Source organism: Silene latifolia, chromosome 9 (genome assembly GCF_048544455.1).
Source record: "Silene latifolia isolate original U9 population chromosome 9, ASM4854445v1, whole genome shotgun sequence".
Taxonomy (NCBI): domain Eukaryota; kingdom Viridiplantae; phylum Streptophyta; class Magnoliopsida; order Caryophyllales; family Caryophyllaceae; genus Silene; species Silene latifolia.
In genome coordinates this window covers 196,042,643-196,064,095 of record NC_133534.1, presented here as the reverse complement: position 1 = coordinate 196,064,095, position 21,453 = coordinate 196,042,643, and positions in this window count along the sequence as shown.

The window sequence follows — 21,453 nt, the reverse complement described above, 5'->3', positions numbered from 1 at the left end:
TCACGTTCACATTTTGTTTTGCATTGCTTATTTTATTTCCCCTATATATACACAAAAATAAAAAAAAAAAAGAAAAAAAATTGAAAAATTTCAAAAATTCAAAAAATTTCACGTTTATTTTAGCATATAGGTCGAGTCGGAACGGTAGTATTTCAATGATGATATTGCATTTGCATCTGTTTTGTGCCTAAGCCTTGCTAATTGACATGTTATTAGTAGAATCACATATGCATAGTCTACGAGTTTCGTTAATTATTTGCTGAACTTGAGACTTGAATTTGATTTTTGGCAAACTACATCATATTTCTGAGATTTAGAGCCTATAACTGGTGACATCCATGACCAGTTTATCTAGGAATGTGAGTAGTACTCCTTATGAGACGTGTTTCCTTAATTTGCATAATTATGAACTTGATCTACTTAATACCTGTATGCATTCGGTTTGTGTTTTGTTGACACATGTGGTAGAGGTTTCCCTTTTCTCATTTTTGCCCATATGCTCCACACTGCCATAAACAACCCCTTTTTGTCCCGTTAACTACATCCTACATTTAGCCTGCCCTTGTCAAGCTAGTAGTTTAGTTGTTGGGATTGTCACTACATTTTTGGTAGCATATGCTCTTTTGAGATGTTATTGGGAGAATGAAAAGAAAAAAAAAAGAAATAAGAAATGAAAAAGATTCGAAAAAGAAAAAAAAAAGTGTTCTGTACTGTTCAAGGCAGTCGATCGACTGCCCATTTAGGTCGATCGACTGGTGTCCGAAATTGAAAAGAGAGAAAATCAATTCGCATGATTCAAGCCTTTATCTTTTGGCGATTTTTGCTCCCACGTTGCATTTGTATCTTTTGGGGAGTTGGTTGATTACTTTTATACCGGAGATTGTGAGTTTTGTGCTTGCTATAGCACAGTTTCTTTTGATTATGGGCAAGAAGTTGGATGTTGCCATATGGTTCCGTTTTGGTACTAGCTTGATCACCTGTACCTCCACTTTTCCATAAAATGTTTTGCCTCTTCTTACCCATACCTCACATATCCCATATATACCTCGGCATGTGTCATGGTCATTTGTTGGTTGGAATGCGTATGTACGATTATAGAGATCATTTTCATATTTTATTGCAGCCATGTTCTTATAGGTCGTAGTTAGGTGAGAGTCTCTACAAAAATGAATTCTTTCTATCCTCTTATATATTCACCTGTGCTTATGAGTGATATGAGCGACCCGTGAGAGTCCGATTTGACAAGTCACTACAGTTGACGGTTCAGCAGTTTTTAACGACTACATAACTCGTTTGCATGATTCACATTGCTAATTGATTGTTGGTTGTGCATTAAATTGGTTTAGGCTATTCAATTTGCAATTCGCTCTGAGATTGAACTCGTTCCATTAGGTCATTAGATCGAGTCTATTTCTTGCTTGGGGACAAGCAAGGGTTTGGTTTGGGGAAGTTTGATGCGTGTCTTTTATATGATGTTTTACATCCCATTTTACACGCATTTCAGAGCTCATTTATGTAGTTTAGGCTACTATTCTCCCCATTTCCGTCTACTTTCGTATTTTTGTACTTTATTGCAGAAATGTGAAGAATCCAGCGGAAATCAAGCTAAATCCGTCCCCGAGTATCCTGCATTGCATTTGACGTGAAGAATTCACTTAAGAAACGAGCTTGGTGCGCATTCCAAGGCCCAAAAGACAAATCCACGAGATTATAAAAGTCAAGTAGCAGCTCAAGCAGTTGATGGACCACTACCTTCAGTCGATCGACCAACTTGCGGGTTCCAGAAGCTGCTGTATACTGAAGCTCAGTCGATCGACCACTACCCTAAGTCGATCGACCAATTTTCTATTTCAGACGAGAATTAAAAGACTGAGGAAACGCAAGCCCATTATGTTTAGGTTTTATTAATAATTGTTACGTTAGTTTGCTATATAACGTAACCTAGAATACTAAGTTTAGGCAGCCAGTTTTTATTCAGTTTTTGATCGAGTTTTAATCAAGTTTTATACAGTAACATTTAGTTTGATAATTAGGGTTTGGAACATTGTTTTAGCATTGGGACTTTGTTCTTGTTCTCAATGTTTCCTCTTCAATCTCGGTATTCTTTCTGCCCTATTTTAATTTACTCTTATTTTCGCTGTTAGAATAGATTTGCTAGTTAGTATCCCAAAAGCCAATTATCGTATTATCGCTATTTGTTGTCTTCTTTAAGCATGAATTCAATAATCTTTATTAGTTTTATTGTTGTTATCATCATTAGCATGAGTAGCTAGATTAATTGTGCTAGGATGTAGGCGAGTTATAGTATAGGCGGCAATATAATGAACACGGCCTGATTCGCGTGTTGGTCGATCGACCACCCTACCCGGTCGATCGACTGACCACGTGAGGTTTTTATTTTCGTTTTAATTGTTTTAATTCTTAATTCGACGAATCGAGTGCACACGACTAGTTGGATGTTTAGGATATGACTGACCCATTAGATCGAGAGATAGGGACAGTTATTAGATCACCAATTAGAATGACTAAACTATGCTGAGATCGAAAGATAGGTAAAGTTTAAATGATTAGTCACTTTTCAGGACGAGAGTTGTATTAGTGATATTAGGGACTTATAGCGAGATCGAGAGATGTTATCTGTTAAGAGTGGACCGAGAGGACCTCTTTATTTCCCGCCTCATGTGTTTTGATTTAGACCTGTTTAGTATGCTGCCGCCGAAACTATAATGAACCGACCATCCTAGTACCCCTTCTTTATCTGTTTAAATCCATACTTTTAGTTTAGTGTTTTTATTTGCTCTTAGCTATAGACCAAATCAAATCAACCCCCACAATCGTTACCTTAGACTTTTATTAGACAGCTAGAAATTACGTCTGCCTCCTTGTGGTTCCACCCTGTTACCACTAGCCTAGGTTAGTCTTAATAGGAAATTATAAATCTTATTTTTGGTACTCACAACGACGGGTATCAGTTACCATCTCGGTTTCCTAAGGTAGTGAATAACAAAGTCCAACTCACTAAAGTACTTTAAATTAAAACTTAGCGATTACATGTTCATTACAACTTAACCAACTAAAACTTAATATAAAACAATTACAACTCGCAGCGGAAATAAATAAAGTGATTAAATATTCTATGTGGCCTAGACCTCTAGGTAGATTGGCCAAATCCTCACGCATTCCCATAAGCTCCCAAGTCAGCTAATATTTAGTACCTGTCAAATCTGCTCCCCATTAAGGTTCACCACAGGTGTTCACGAATACACCGTCAACCACGAGGTTGAGTAGGATTAGCCAAACAACCACAATAAATGGATACAAGAACAATATTAAATGCAAATACAATGTATGCTCATGATCAATCCTCCGACGCTCCCGTTCATCTCGCTAATCCCTGGCCGGGGTAGTCTCATCATCCCAACCGAAGTTGAGGTAGTCTCATCATCCTGCAGCAGTCCCCGAACCAATTAAAGAGGTATCCAATGCAAGTGCTCATGATATGAAAATGCAAACAATTGAGCAACACAATTTCTTACCATCTCAGACACGAAGCTGAGGAATCCAATAATCAATATAATCATCTCAGTCACGAGCTGAGGTAGTCAATAATTAAATCATCTTAGTCACGAGCTGAGGTAGTCAATAATCAAATCATCTCAGTCACGAGCTGAGGTAGTCAATAATCAAATCATCTTAATACAACCAACAACCAACCAACAATCATATATCATCCCATCACAATTCCAAATAATTCAACCAATACAGTCAGATAATATCATTCAAGTAACATTAAAGTGATTGAGTAACTATCCTACCTGGCAAGCAAATCCAAATCAAGCAGCTCATAGCGATCCAAATAATAAAGCAATCCAAACCCGATTATAATTTAATCACAATCATCACCTAATCAAAATATTATAATTCTTCCATCAATTATTATTTAAATTACATTCATTCTTCAAATTAATTATTTATCATAATTATTAAAGGTTCATTGATGCATGTATTTTATATAAGGTTTTTACTTCATTTTTACACGCATTCCTGTACTATTTTACTTGGCATCTAGTGTGGACGCGGCCCCACGGGGGTCGCACAGGAGGAAAAGCGAGCAAGCTTTTCAATTGTGGAGTTGCCACCAATTTATTGTGGAAAATTGGAAACCGTTCTAATACTTCGCGTCATGTCAAGACACAAAGTAGTGACATGAACACCAAGAACTCGTTACCCTTAGCATTCTAAGTCTAGAATGACTCTCGTGGATGCCAATGAACACGGATGTTCACAGAGATCTGAAGTAAGGGGTGAGGGTACGTATTAGGAAGCTCTTTTGATCGAATACCTAATCCCGCCCGCCTCGATAGCGGCCTATACTAATGATTAGGGAAGTTATTCATACTCGATATGTTGTCAATTATATGCAAGCAATGCAACATCCATTAAATTAACCCTAGCATGTGAAAATTAACTAAGTCGGTAGACACGTAATTTAACATGCATTAATGTCGAGGTATAAATTTAGGTTAATTGCATGTGAAGGCATACAAACAATAAATAATAAAGATACAATAAAATACAATAATTACAACGAGGTTAGATGATTTACGTCGAAAATACATTCAAAACGGATAATTTAAGAAAAGAAAGAATAAACAAATTAACGAACAGATTATTAGGAAATAATACGAGTAATAGTTAATTAAATACGTAACTAATAAACTAGGTCAAAGCAACAACGGAAGTTCAGGGGCAGAACTCAACCCGGAATAGGCGCAGCAGTGCTGCGTCCTTTGGAAGAGGCGCAGCAAACGCTACGTATGTTCCTGAGTTCAGTTCTGGCTGTGAAGCCGGAATTGCAAATCGTTAATCTTCGTGGGTGATTTTAATGCTTGATTATCGATATTTGATTCGGATAGAAGTGATTTAACATATTATTTACATCTGCTTGGGTCATAAAAACAGCAAAACATGAATAAAATTAATCAAGACGAATTAATTTCTAATTACAAGATTAATGATACGAAGTAAACAAACTAAGACAAACTAATTAGATTAATCAGATTATTAATGACGAACTGATGATGGTGATGATAATAAACAGATGAAAATAAATCAATGAATGAATTTCAGAGACTCAATATTGATGAATCGAACCTCCAAAAATCCGAATTGATTTTAATGACGAAAACTCGCAAATATGAATTATAAGGAATTTAAGTCGGGAAATTGAAAGATGAATTAATTAAGAATGAATTGTTTACATGCTAAAAATTATCAGGCTAGAAATTACCATGTTAATGAACAATGAACAATTGAAAGCAAAGCAAGATAATCAGATAAGCAAAAGACGAAAGAAGAAGAAAGGAAGCAGGAACTGCGGCAGCCTCAGAAAGAGGCGCATCATATGCTGCGTCCCTTCAAAGAGGCGCAGCAGTTGCTGCGTCCTTTCTCGATGTTTGTCTCCTGATAATCCGTAAAAAGGATTTAAAATAAGGTTTTATAAATCGGTTTTAAGTGTGTTTTTGACGTAAACCTTACAAGGATGATTACAATAATAAGGTACAATAATAAAATTGGGATTTACACCCTCAGACTTACATGTTTGATGAAACGAGATTGACTAAGTTAACGTTTAGTGATGCTCGACTCGAATGTACGACGATAGAGGAAAACGAACAAAGTTGATTAAAGTTGATTGATGTGGAGTTGGTCAAATTGGCCGGTCATGCAAAACGAGGCTGGTACTCAGAAGGATCCGAGCTTACGTGGTCGAAAGTTCAAGCACGTAGACACCAGAAAAGGAAGAGCGTGGTCTTAGAATGCAAAGGGAGAAGAGAAGGGCGAATACTCGCGTGAGAAATATGAGGACCGAAGGTCTCTATTTATACTAATCACACGGAGGCATTAGGGTTTCGGAGAAACTTTGGAAGTGAATCTCGAAAAGATTTGAAAATACGTAGAAAGAAACCGGGGAAGAGGCGCAGCAGCCACTGCGTCTCTTGGAAGAGGCGCAGCACCTGTTGCGTCCTTTCCCAAGTGGTTTCCTCCCGCGGAAGAAAGATTTCCGCGTTTCTATTATGGAATTGCGGTTTGATCTCAATTTCCTTCATATTTTATATAATATTTCCGGGATATAATTTGCCAAAGAGATTAAATTATTGAAAATATGGAATAGAAGTATCCGGAACATTCCAAAATATTTTGACTCGGCATTTTAAAACGGTTATTAGAAAATGAAGACAGTTTTTGACCCGGACTCCAAATGTACTCTAATTACTGTCAAAACGACCGTATCGGTGCGTAGATGACAACTATGAGGTAGACACAAGTGTTTGAGCTATCACTTGACCATAAACTTACGAACTGTCATAAATCGTTCCGCGTACCAAACATGCGGCCCAGTCATCACCGGGTGGCTTGCGGGAGGTGCAGAAATGCGGTATCTACAGAGCCCCCACTTTGACTGAGGCTTGGACAAGGCAAAAGTCAAAGTGTAGCCATCAGGTCAATCGAAGATTACAACCTGGCGACTATGGCTACGCGAGGCGGCTCAAGGGGTCTGAGCCAAGGACCTGTCGTCGGGAACATTTTAGAGTCTGCCGACTATCGGGGAGGGTCGTTTAAAGTCCATTAGACTACGTAAGGAGGCTCGCCAGCCATAAGAAGAGACCATACCTGAGATTCCTTGAGACTCCAAAGGAAGGCGAAACGTGAAATCGAAGAGGCAGCAGGACGTCGACAGGAACTGCTGGGGAAATCTGCTCGGGTCGGTTTTCAAACAAACTTCGGCAAAACATGAGGTTGATGTTGATCTCCATGTGTTGAGAGGGACGACGGTCTGTCTAGAACTCTTTCTGGGGAAACGTAATCGAGACTGATCTCCACGTCTTGAGAGGGACAATTGTCTGTCCAGAACTCTCGTTGGGGGAACAGAATAGAGGTGTGTCGAAACACCTGTCAGAGGGTATTCGCTCGTTGTGGCAAGCGAGGTCTTGATAACGTACCGCAACAGTTCCTACTCGGCTTGAAAATGCGGGTTCGGGTGAAGAATAAACATCAAACAGACCAAATATATGATATATGGTATTGAGGAAGAGGCGCACCAAAAATGGGCCCACAAATAACGAACTTATAACGAATCTTCGAAAATTAATTTGGAGGGAAATTGAGGAAGAGGCGCGGCAAGATCTGCATCTCTTGGAAGAGGCGCAGCGCCTACTGCGTGTTTTCCTTGATGTGGCTTCGTCTGGGTAAAAACTCGAATAAACACGGGTTTTATTCATAATTTTGAAACATAATTCCGTCTAATACTCTCTCAAATTCTAACCATTTCTCGCCAAAATTTGATTAAGCTTGCATTTGCCATGACTAATCGAGGTATGTGTATTATCTTTGCATTAATATTTCGTTTTTGATCAATTTGGATCGTCAAATTAGGGTTTCCAACCCTAAAAATGTCGAAATTTTGGGGCTTTCCCCCCAAATGATTTAGCCTTGCAAAATTGACTTGGTAGATTGATAATTGGCAATATAAAGATCATAACCATATGTTCATTTCGAATTTTCATTGAGTTTTGAGAATTTGAGTGAAATTGATGCGGTCTCACAGCTGAACCGTAAATTGCTTCGAAAATAGCCTTACGATTGCCCATTTGCGAAGAAACTTGATATTTAGAATCCTTGTACGATGGGTAAACTTCCTACCATTTCGGAATTTTTATTTGTGGCGGCTTTTTCAGGACACATTTGTAGGGCATAATCATCGTTATAACGAAATGCTGTCGAAATTCCAACTCGAACCCATGGCTAGGCTTCAATTTAAACTTGACTTGACCCATATTACCACTTGAGCGGTCGGGGTTTTGGGAAAATGGCCAAAGATGGAGAGAAAAGAGCGATTTCGGAGCTTTGAAAGCTCGAAAATCCCTTAACTAAGGCTTGTCGTCATTTGACGCGGCCTGAATTTACTTTAATTTTGCGAGTGACGAGGCTTCTACGTCAGGGACGGGTCCCATGGACGTGGACATGGCTCTTGACCCTTCTCGCATGCTTGAGGAGGCGTTAGAGTAGGCTTTCACTGCTGCAGTAGCAGCTGCTGAGGACGAGGTCGTCGAGGAGGAGGTTGTTGAGGAGGAGGAGGCCCCGAGGCGGGCCAACGTTGGACAAGGTGGTCACCAGCTGAGGTGAGTACCAGAGTGGGCTGAGAGTTGGGACAACAGACACCTCATTTGGGCTACGGAGGGTCACTTTTCCTACAGGACGGTGAAGAGCTTGGTAATTTGAACTCATCACTCTTTCATTTATCTTCTTTTATTCTAATTCGCTATTCCTTTTCTCTTTCATTCGAGATAAAGATAGCTCTTGATTCGAATCAAAATAGGAGGCCGGGAACATCAAGTCTTTTTCGGGCTACACGACGATGATGGAGTTTTACGGGAAGTTATCGCCGAAGGAGCGGACCGTCACCGAGCGGGGAGCATTTAGTGCCTTGGTACGAGCTTGGAGGGAGATCAAGGGAAGGAAGATTCAGGATAACGTTAGCCTGGTTAGAGCTTTCCTTAATCGGTTTTGGGACACGACCTATACTTTTCACATGCCTTTTGGCGAGGTTGGGGTCACGTTGGAGGATTACGGCATGATTTCTGGCTTGCCGTGCGTGACTGAGGTTGTGTTGTGGCCGGAGACCGCCATGAGGGAGGACTCGGCTGAGGCTAGGAGCTTGATCGGTTGGAACCTGATGCCGAAGGCTGCTGCAGTTCCCGGGCTGGTGCCTAGTTCCTACGTCCGGGATTACTTTGCTGGGAAGAGACCGGCGATGGTGGTGATCGATGGGAGGGAGACGGCTCCTCCTCCTTGCACTGCCGAGCAGAGAGCTCGTTTGTGGCTCTTGTGGTTCTTGTCTTCGATCTACCTCGGAGACAAGGGAGAGAGGCTGTCGACGAAGCTTCTTCCCTTCCTTTCTGACCTGAGTGGCCTAGGCCGTTGAGACTGGGTCACTGCTTGTTTTGCGGTCCTCATACGCTATATGAGGGCCATGGTTCATCCGGAGCTGATAGAGAAGGGGACTTCTCCTGCCACCATTGGCGCTGAACTGTTGCTGGAGGTATGAACCTTCATTTCACATCATGAAAGATCATTTCCTTTTCTTATCAAATCATGAAAGATCGTTATTGATTATCTTGTCTTGCATGCATGGGTGTACTCCTACTTCTCGAGTCTCGCGCCCAAGAGGACGAAGCCAGTGGAGAGAGCCTATCCCGTTGCAAGGGATTGGGTGATGTGTCGCACGAAGAGCCAGCGTTCGTTTCACGACGTCTGTCGACGGGACGTGAACGCTCTACAGTTGGAGGGCGTGAGTACCTTCCTTCTTTGTTTTCTTCTTCATTTCTTTCTTTTAGAACTGATCATAAAAATGACCTCTTGTTTGCTTTTCATAGTGGGTGCCCAGACCTTGGTCGGACTACACTGGCATCCCTCCTTTTGTGGCTGAGGTCCTTCGACCCAGGAGCTCGAGCCAGTTGCTGCTGAGGACATCGATGGGTCCCGTGTGGTACTTGGGCGAGCGTTTAACTCGTCAGTGCTCTCGTGATGTCTTGACGGTCCCCATCGATCCTCCTCGGACGATGTTCAGGGAGCCTTCCGACGCTGAGAGGGAGGCAGACTTGGCAGACGTCAGTGGCGACGCCCTCCTTATTCCTGGTGAGGACTACTCAGCGTTCCTTTACCGGAGGTTGGCGTACTGGCCAGTTATGGTAAGTGCTTTATCCTTCTTTCGATTATCTTGAGAACATGATAAATGATCATCAATTAATGAAAACCATTTGAACCTTTGCAGGCGGTTGAGGTGGCGGGCATCGAGCCCCCAGTGTACCCCGAGACCCTCGAGTACACCGATGCGACGGGGATGACGATGATGTCCGAGCTTCTTGATTTTGACGCGACGGTGAGAGATGTTGGCCTAGACGAGTGGCAGCATCTGATTCGGAGGGTATGTTCCCAACTTAATCAGTTTTTGTATAAGAATTCACTTGCTGAAACTTATCCAATCATTGAGTATCCTTGTTTAATGAAATGTAGGTCGCGCCATCCCGGTTCGTGGCTTTGTGGAGGGTAGCCAACCGGCTACGGGCTACTGCCATCAAGGCACTTGCTGGCGGTCGAGGACGTCAGGTATGAACCTTCCGTTTACTTCATTTTTTAATTTTCTAACTTTCTTTAAGCTTGAAATGATTGACAGGAGCCAAGTTTGTTGTTTGCAGAGGGAGCGTGACTTGGAGTGAGAGCTAGCTCAGTCCCGAGAGGAGATGGCTCGCCTCGTGAGGGAGCTGGGCGGCGACCAGCAGTAGTTTGTTGCTCTTTGTCGTTTTGGCTGTACTTCACACACTTTTGTATATTTTAGGACTTTCATTTTGCACTTTATACACTTTGTTTCGGGCTCGAGCCCCCAGTTTGGTGTACATATTCCTTTTGGTTGTATATATGATGGCCTGAGTGCTTTTGTTGTTGGGTTGTACGTTTGTACCTGCAGGTTAGAATTGAACCGGTTTGGTAGATAACGGTTTATGCCGTCATGCTCCCGACATTTACACAGAAATTGCACGTAAAACACATATTTTTACACATGGCCTAAATTAGCGCAATACAAAGACTCGAGAAAATGCAAAAAATTTATTGAAAATGACCTGACGGTAGGGAGGGTTACCCCTAAAAAAAGATGAAAATGGAAACAATAAGTTTGAAATGAAACGGGAGTGAAATGATTCCCCAAAAAAGAAAACTAAAAAGAAATGGCTGAGTTTGAAAATAAGTAATTAAATTGGTGAAATGATTCCCCAAAAAAAGAAAAAGGAAAAGAAAATTTAAAAAGAAATGGGTAAGTGTGCTGAAATGACGAAAATGTCGACGTCGCCTCGAAATGCGTGCCCGTAAGATTAGGAAACTCGAAATACAGTAATTCGACGGAATTACCAAAAATAATAACCCATGCGAATAGGAAATTATGCTTTAAGGAATTAGGAAATATCCAATGCGGAAAATCACAGAAACAAAGTTGCGGAAGATCGCAGCAGGAGCTGTGTCTCTTTGAAGAGGCGCAGCATGTGCTGCGCTCTTTCCTAAGTGTGTCCGTCCTGACAGATTTTAGGAAACGACTTTTAGTATAAATATAGACGTCGATAGAGGTTTTATTCACGTAATTCTTCCGTCTTTCTCCGTCTTATTACATAAAACTCTCTAATTAATCATATATCATGAATACTTTAGAAATTCGTCTCAAAGAATGGACAAACGAGTTCTCAAATGTGGAGAAACATTATATGGGTGCCTACAACTTTGGATAAATTTTGAGCTTGAAGCTAATTAAAGTTGTTAAACCGTTCTTGGATGCTTGTCTTAAGTATAAGGGACTCGAATTATCACGTATTTGCCTTTCCTGGAGGCGATATCTGCCCATTCCCTGAAGAAATTGCTGTAATTGGTGGTTGGGACCCAGAATATTTACCTGCTATACCCTCTACTTCTCAAAGGTATAAAAACAAATTTAGGGATTTGCTTGGATTGACAAGAGCTGAGGTTGACCGTCTTGTGACCTCAAAAGGAGTCCGAATGCTTGATTTCATTGATCGATTCATAAGTAGGGCAAATCCTACTATCTCCTATGTTGCGAGGCGGAGGGCATTCAGGTTTTGCCTATTGCATGTTTATGTCCTTCAAGGGAATGTTGATGAGGATATGAGAGGTGACCCTCGTTATTTGAGCCTAGTTGAGCAGATGGAGCTGCGTAGGAGCCCAACTTGCCTGTGTTTAGGAGAGATCCAGTTGGGGTTAGATAACAGGAAAGCCAACCGCGACCTTCCTTATTTGGGAAGTCCCATCATTTTGTAGGTAAAAGAACACAATTTTTTTTTCGTTTTCGTTTTCGTTTTTTTTTTCCGAATACTAATACCTGCTTTTGGTAGGTTTGGCTTATGGAGTGCTTACGATTGATCGCGCCCCCAGTTAATGTTCCTGCTCATCATGCTCGCTCAATTGTAATGAGGACTAGACTTTACATGGTGGACTTCACTCGAGTCTGCAACTACTGGGAGAATAAGCTGAAGAGCGAGGATGGTCCATTGATTAGATGGATCGTACCATGGTGGCATCTCAAATATGTTACTGGAGTATCGTCCTTGGATCCTACCCGATCGGTGCACATTCCTGGCTTGGAATTCATGATATGCATCTTCCCAGAGAGGCTGATAATGCAGGTTGGTTTGAAGCAGACGATTCCGAAGCTTGATACTGTTCCTCAGACTGTCATGGCGCTTACTACTGAGAGCCGAAGAGAGTGGGCCATCAAATGGACTCAAAGAAACATGTGGTTCCTTAACTCTTCTGTTAGTGCACTATGGGAATCAGATTCCTACTTGCAGTGGAGGAAAGCTACTACTCCTGAGGAGCGCGAGAGACTAAGGAAACGCAAGCCTGTTGACTACAAGAATCGTGGTGTAGAGAAGGAGAAAGAGAAGCACTTGACCGAGATAGAGGAAGAAGCCGGATTTAGAGTTGTTCATCCATCGAAGAAACCGAATACTTCTCCTGTCGTTGAAAACGTGGTAGATAAGAATGGCAAGGAGTAACACCCCCTCATACCAAGGTACCTTACCAGGACTACCCCAACATGAAAGGCTGTTACCATCTCGGTTGCCCGAGGTTAGTATATATCAAAAGCAACAGTCCAAACACATTTATTAAAGTATAAAGGCTTAGCGATTACATTATCTCAGACAAGGTCTCAAAACAAATGAAATCTAAGACATCTAAACTCATAACAGCGAAAGCTAGACTTGACGTGATAACTCCCCATGACTGTCCCATAGCTAACATCTGCATAACCTGTCACAATCTGCTCACCATCCCCGAATTGATCACCGGAGGTTTTATAAACAACAACACAGGGTCAGTACTACTCAATCAATATAAGACAAAAAACAATACAACCAACTGATCATCCTCCATCGCCGGTCTCCCGGTCTCACACAGTAACCGACTACACACCGACGTGTGTAGCCCTGCCAGATTACCCATCGCAACAAATGATCCTCGCCGCCAGTGGGTGACCGCAGCCCAATCCCACCTAGTCAAGCTCATCAATGAGCGACTAACAATCCCTGTCCCTTAATGTGCACATCCCCTCCCGTGACGGGTTCCACGGAGGGCGAACTAGGGTGTGAAGCCACTCCCGCAAGTGACTCCACCACAATCACACACAAAGATCACAAATTGTCACAACACCACAACCGTCACAACACAACCACACCAACACCGTCTCCACAACACCCATCCTCCGATGATCAACAGATAACAACAATTATACACAGTACAATCACAACATCTCAAATTAATTAAACAGAACTGAGTAGGGAAACCCTACCATAGCAATCAACAAAGAAGATTTTAAAACCGAACAATCGAAAAGGCTCCTCTATGAAGTCTTCTCCTATACAATAACCATATAACACAATCACACATTGCACAATTCCCCCTATTCCCCAAATTCCATATATACAGTAACCCTAAAAGAACATAAATGACATGGGGAATGAAACTTACCAACAATAGGATGAGAGATTACACGCAAGGATTACGACAATTGCACACACAAAGAGATTAGAGAATGATTAGGGAGTGATTAGAGAGATCGTAAAAATGATTAGGGTTGAAATGACGTTTTAGAAACTGACTTTGAATATAAAACAACCCCAAACACTCCCGCATCAAACCGATGAAATATTACTCGCCAGACCGGATACTCGGTCGAGTATAGGGCATACTCGGCCGAGTATCCTCTACTCGGTCGAGTATTCATCATACTCGGCCGAGTATTCCTTGGCAGAACCCAAACAAACTATACCCTTGACACTACTCGGTCGAGTAGGCTCTACTCGGTCGACTACTTAGCTTATAAAAATCCGTAGTATTACAGTCTTCCCCCCTTGAAAAGAACTTCGTCCCCGAAGTTTCAACCCAACCTATAAAACATGGACACCTAACACCGGCTCCACTAACCACGCTTACTAGATAACATATCCTCTCGATATTGACTCCATAATATTATCGAATAACCACAAAATAATGTTGCCAATCTTGTCTCACTTCCATAACACTCAATAGCACTCAATACCAAGACAATCCACAAAAGAAGACCAACCATCAAAACGGAATGTTACATTCTACCACCATTAAAAGGAACATCGTCCTCGAAGTTTACTCACACTCATCAACATCATCATCAAGCTGCCAAAACTCTCGAACTCATAAATATCATCATCCACTTTTATCAACACTATCGAAAAACTCTCACACTCCTAAACATCGAACTACTACAAGCACAACCATGGCCTTTTAACACTATCAAACACTATATGTACCCATCCATTCCTTATGCTACACCAACACTCTACGTCCAATAATATTACGACATGCACAACCCTCAAATGCTCTTTGCCGCATCCTACTCCTCTTAAGACACATTTTCGTCCTCGTAACTCACTAATACTAGCTCCTTAGCTATACCTCTCATTATCTTCATCACCACCACATGTGAAAGATACCCGCCTATAGTCTAAACACTTACTATTCCTATATCCAAGGCTCTCTTACTTAAACAGTTCTCATACCTCAACTCATTCTGCACTCCATCTAACCAATACCACATAATCCTGATCATAACAAACACTCTAACTCTTCAACATTACCGCAACACGATATACCTCTCTATATAAACTATATAAAACTCTTATCGCCAAAAGCATAACTCACGATCTACACTTGTTACGTACACTCACACTAGATCCTCAAGTTCCATTCTTTCATTACCGCAAGACTCCTACAAAACTTAACACGACACTAATTACCCAACACCCTACACTCACTGTCTCAACAAAGGATTATGAACCACCTGCATATATCAGATCATTACCACACATGTTCCACGAATCACTTGCCATTACAATGTCTACCAAAGCCTCATCTAGAACAAGACCAAAATTACTGTAACAACCTATCACAACTGTGTCCCATCAACAGAATATCACTATACCATGATAACAACGAAAACATATACAACTCGTTTTCATATCATACTCTACCCTCATTCCCAAACTGAAACTGGTAAGAAACATCAACAAACAAAACAACAGTCTACATGTCTAACCGAAACTCACAAGAAACAACAGCAACAAAACAACAATCTGTGCATAACTGGTCTGTAATTTCGAAACTCAAATCGTAACCACCCCGTATACTCCACCACAACCGGTGACGGCATTGCAACACCGCCACCAACAGCCGCACCGCAGCGCGAAAATACCCGCATCACAACACGAAGTACCGTGCCCGGATCACCACCCAAGGCACAACAACCACATCCATAAACATCACACCCACATATAATTCCCACAAACACTGACTCAGTATAACTCTCCGGACAAGAAAACTTACTCAAAACTGCTTTACTCGATCATAACACAACATATTATACGGAATAAACATACAAGAATCTTATGCATATCATCCATACCTTTTCACGGAATAAACATGTATCATCAATACACCTACGATTTGAACTATCCATGCCAGATCAATCAAATTATTACCTTTTGAACCTCATTCAATTAGATCGTCGTACCCAACATATATCACAAACATTCATATAACAACTTTATGACTATCACACCATACCGCTTCTCGTGAGGTCAGAACCTCAGACAAACATTTATACACATCATAGACCCATAATCACATCCAACTAGTCAATCCTGATCACGTAACTTACCACCTGATAAAGGTAACCTCTCACCCGAGCTTAACTCGTACACCCCTCATAACATATTCTCCCATTCGCATAACCATCACCCCCTGCCAAATGTAACCATACCATTAATACTCAACTACTAACAACCGCCTCATTAAACCACATCTTATACTCTGTCACAACCATACATATCAATCTGGTCTCTACAAAATCAACCTCATTAGAACAACGAGCTTCCCTAAAGTAACATCATCCTCAACCACTAGTGACAATACTATGACACCAACATCCTTCATGTGACTACTCTCTTACTATCACTTCTTAATATCACAATCCATTTTCTCTCTTTGGTTATCATCCCAAATAACGAACATCTAATCCATCAACAAAATTTACCTCAACATTATTCCCAATTCTATCCTTTATCATATCGTTACCTAACTCTCCACCAAAATCTCAGATCGTGCAAACACTGTACAAGCTTCTTATTCCCTTAATACCTCGAAACCCACGGCTAACATGTCGTCCTGCTCTCTTATATAACCATTAACTCACACCCTCTAGTGAGGATATCGTACATTTCCATAATTTCCAACCTTCATGCTCCTTAACTTCGGTCAACGTTCTCTCAACTTACTTCCATCCCTCTTTCCCCCTTTTTACTCAATAATACCAATTAATAATTCATCTCCTTTCTCTTTCTACCTAACTTTTTAGTAATCTGTTTATTTTGCATAGCTCCACAACTCTAATTCCATTAATTCATATCAATATCTTATCATTCTTCTTATCATTTATCCTCTCTCATCTTGTTTCTCACTCACCCTTGTCACCATCAACTCCACACACTAACAGTTACTCTTCAATTAGTCGTATCTCCCTTTCGTATCTCTAGAAAACAAAAAATTCATCCCATACCGTTAATCGCCCAAAGAATTACACACTAGGCCCCTCTCTTGATATTCCAAATTCCCAAACTTGGTCACTATCTACAAATCCACGTCGCGACATAACTCTATCTAAGTTCACTATATACCCCTCTTCTGCATCTCTCTAAAGCAACCTTTCATTACATATATCCTTAAGCAACACAATGCTAACCGTCTCCCTCTATAAGTCCTTACACATCCCGAAATGTCACTATTCGTATCCCTCATCTCAATCTTTCATTCTCACGTTTCTTTAAACTTACATTACTTTTGCCCATATATACTTACTTTTATATTACTCAACACACGACTATATCAGTCACCATATCTCACAAAACATGCTATTTACCTCGATTAGCTCATCATTCTTCCCTTTCCTTTTTCCACTATTTCTCACAACCACATTAACACATGTCTTCATTATCCAACACTTATCTCTCATAAGCCGGCATTCTCCCTATCATAACATTTGGTAACTTACGTATCAAGACCTTCGCATATAAAAGAATACTTTAAGACCCAAAACATACATGTATACATACCTTACGACTCAAAACAACCATAAGAATATAACCACCGACTCAAAATGACCGCCCATCGAAGTACTCGATCGAGTACATAGCGTACTAGGTCGAGTATACGGTACTCGGTCGAGTAACTATATTACTCGGCCGAGTTTTTGACTCCAGAAGCGAACGTAATTATCATAGAGGATTACTCGGTCAAGTATTGGGAATACTCGGCCGAGTATCCCTTACTCGGTCGAGTATTACTTTACTCGGTCGAGTACCACCACAATTCTCAGCATCGTCCAGTTTTCGTAAAACAGTCATATCTCTCTCGTCACTTGGTCGTTTTGAGCGTGTGACCTATCGTTAGAATCGTAAGAAGACAGGCTATCACCTCAACTTGGAATCACAGCCATATCATTTCTAGAACTCAACTTATGATAGTTTTAAGACAACCCTTCCGTAATCGGTTTTCATACAAATCAAATTTTCTCAACCAAAACAATTTGAACATGCATAAGGCAACAACAACAACTCAATACTTCAAGAAACCAGTACATAGAGGCACTTTCATCATATCACATTAAAATTAAACACGACATTCACATATATAGACGCACGACCTTAATCACATGCTTCTACCAAATATCAAGCATTAAAATCATCATGTTCATATGCACATGTACCACTACCATACTTCATGTTTAACATTGTATTAAACAGGTAACATGATCACATTCTTCATGCTCAATATCAACCAGATACAAATTCACAATCCACCTTTCATATTTTACCATGTTCCAACACTTAACATGCCAACATATTCATGCTCAAAGTTTAACATCAACAATCCTCGATGCATCTTTCAACAACTATCACATTCCACTTCTTTCATCATTTCATCCAACCATGCACAAGATTCAAACTATAGATATCAAACTCACATGACTCAAACATACAACAGTTCCCCCCCCCCATGTGACCCGCTTGACATCGTAAGGGCCTTAATGCGACTTCGGGACGTCTCCCAAGTCTTTGCGGCAGCTCCAAACAACTCTCCCCGAGTTCATTTTATTTAGACTCCCTAAGTTCATTGGGTTCATTTGTTTTAGGTGCCGGAATCGTCGGCTCTGATACCACTTTGTAACACCCCCTCATACCAAGGTACCTTACCAGGACTACCCCAGCATGAAAGGCTGTTACCATCTCGGTTGCCCGAGGTTAGTACATATCAAAAGCAACAGTCCAAACACATTTATTAAAGTATAAAGAGTTAGCGATTACATTATCTCAGACCAACTAAAAATAAAAGTACAAGGTCTCAAAACAAATGAAATCTAAGACATCTAAACTCATAACAGCGAAAGTTATACTTGACGTGATAACTCCCCATGACTGTGCCATAGCTAACATCTGCATTACCTGTCACAATCTGCTCACCATCCCCGAATGGATCACCGTAGGTTTTACAAACAACAACACAGGGTCAGTACTACTCAATCAATATAAGACAACAAACAATACAACCAGCTGATCATCCTCCATCCCCGGTCTCCCGGTCTCACACAGTAACCGACTACACACCGACGTGTGTAGCCGTGCCAGATTACCCATCGCAACAGGTAATCCTCGCCGCCAGTGGGTGACCGCAGCCCAACCCCACCTAGTCCAGCTCATCAACGAGCGACTAACAATCACTGTCCCTTAATGTGCACATCCCCTCCCGTGACGGGTTCCACGGAGGGCGAACTAGGGTGTGAAGCCACTCCCGCAAGTGACTCCACCACAATCACACACAGCGTCACAGCTGTCACAACACCACAACCGTCACAACACAACCACACCAACACCGTCTCCACAACACCCATCCTCCGATGATCAGCAGATAACAACAATTATACACAGTACAATTACAACATCTCAAATTAATTAAACAGAACTGAGTAGGGAAACCCTACCTTAGCAATCAACAGCAGTACGGAAACCTAACAATCAGAAAGGCTCCTCTATGAAGTCTTCTCCTATACAATAACCATATAACACAATCACACATTGCACAATTCCCCCTATTCCCCAAATTCCATGTATACAAAAACCCTAAAAGAACATATATGACATGGGGAATGAAACTTACCAACAGTAGGATGAGAGATTACACGCAAGGATTACGACAATTGCACACACAAAGAGATTAGAGAATGATTAGGGAGTGATTAGAGAGATCGTAAAAATGATTAGGGTTGAAATGACATTTTAAAAACTGACTTTGAATATAAAACAACCCCAAACACTCCCGCATCAAACCGCTGAAATATTACTCGCCAGACCGGATACTCGGTCGAGTATAGGGCATACTCGGCCGAGTATCCTCTACTCAGTCGAGTATTCATCATACTCGGCTGAGTATTCCTCGGCAGAACCCAAACAAACTACACCCTTGACACTACTCGGTCGAGTAGGCTCTACTCGGTCTAGTACTTAGCTTATAAAAATCCGTAGTATTACACAAGGCTAGACCACGAAAGAGACCGTTGGTGATTAGGTCTGAGATAGCGCAGGAGCGTCCGGCTCGTGGTCGAGACAAGAAATATGATAAGAATGACAAAGGCAAAGGGAAAACGGAAGAATAGCCTAAGTCTTTGATATTATTTATTATTATTATTATTATTTGTAATATGGTGGGATTTTTAGAATCCTAGCCTATTTATTTTAGCATTTATTTTATTATGTAGCGTATTATTATTATTATGGAAAGAAATGAAGTAAAAAGGTTAATTGGTTCTGAAACCGTTGTAATTTTTCTTCTATTATTCTTGTCGAATTACAAATGCATATGCAAATGTCCTTCTATTTACATTCAAAAATAATGGGTTGTATCCTGTGAAGGATTGCCTACATATTCATTTTAAAAATGAAATCAAACCCTTGCGCGTAGTTCAAGTAACTGTAAAAGAATAATTGTTCGAAGCAAGAGCTTATAATGAACTAGAAAAATAAGCAGGAGCTTTACTTACTCTTAAAGCAGAATTCAATTTATTTGATGATATGAGGATGACGATTTGTCAAAATGCAAGAGGAAGGTTACATTAGCTTATTTCAGATAGCCAGGGGCCGTTTTTATTCCGTGCCACAGGAACGACACGTGAAGTTACGCGAGGCGCGTTTTGTTCCTATTCTAGGCATAGTAATGTTTTAGTTGGTCGAGGTTTGTTGGGTTGGCAAATTCATTCCCATCTAAGTTTGTGATCCTAACTGCGCCCCCCCCCCCCGGGAGTATGGATTTGACCAGAAATGGTCCAGCCCAGTTGGGTTTAAACGTTCCTTGTGGATCGACAGGTAAAAGAGGTCTAACTGATTTGAGAACCAAGTCTCCTTCTTTGATGTTCCTTGGCTTAACCCTTTGGTTGAAGGTTCGTTTCATACGTGCCTGATATGTTTGCACATTATGCAACGCGCGCAATCTACGTTCATCCAGGAGGATGAGTTCTTCATACCTATCCCTCTTCCAATCGGCTTCTGGGATTTGACTTTCGAGTAAAATACGCAAGGATGGTATTTCGAGCTCGACTGGTTGCACGTCTTTCATGTCGTAGGTCAAATAGAAAGGAGTGGCTCCAGTGGGCGTCCTAACAGATGTGCGATATCCCCATAAGGCAAATGGTATCTTGCTTGGCCAATCTCGGTAGTTGTCAATCATTTTCTTGAGGATTGTGACAACTTTTTTTTTGCTGCCTCTACTGCACCATTAGTTTGTGGTCTATATGGCGAGGAATGGTGATGTTTGATCTTGTACTTGGCGAGCAATTACTCAGTCTCAACCTGGAAATGGGATCCATTGTCACTGATGATCTCATGTGGGCAACCATATCGACAGATGATATTGGTTTGTATGAATTTTGCCACGTTCTTGGCTGTGAGACTAGTATAAGAAGCCGCTTCTACCCATTTGGTGAAATAGTCGATAGCCACCAAAATGAAATAGTGACCTCCTGTTCCGGCTGGGGTGATTTTTCCGATGATGTCGATTCCCCAAGCAGAAAATGGCCAAGGAGATGTCATGGTGTAGAGTAATGAAGGAGGGACATGTTGCACATTCCCGAAGATTTGGCAGTTATGACAATGTCTGACATACTTGATGCAATCAGATTCCATTGTGGTCCAATAATATCCCAAACGTATGATTTTATTTGCCATCATTGGTCCACTCATGTGAGGGCCA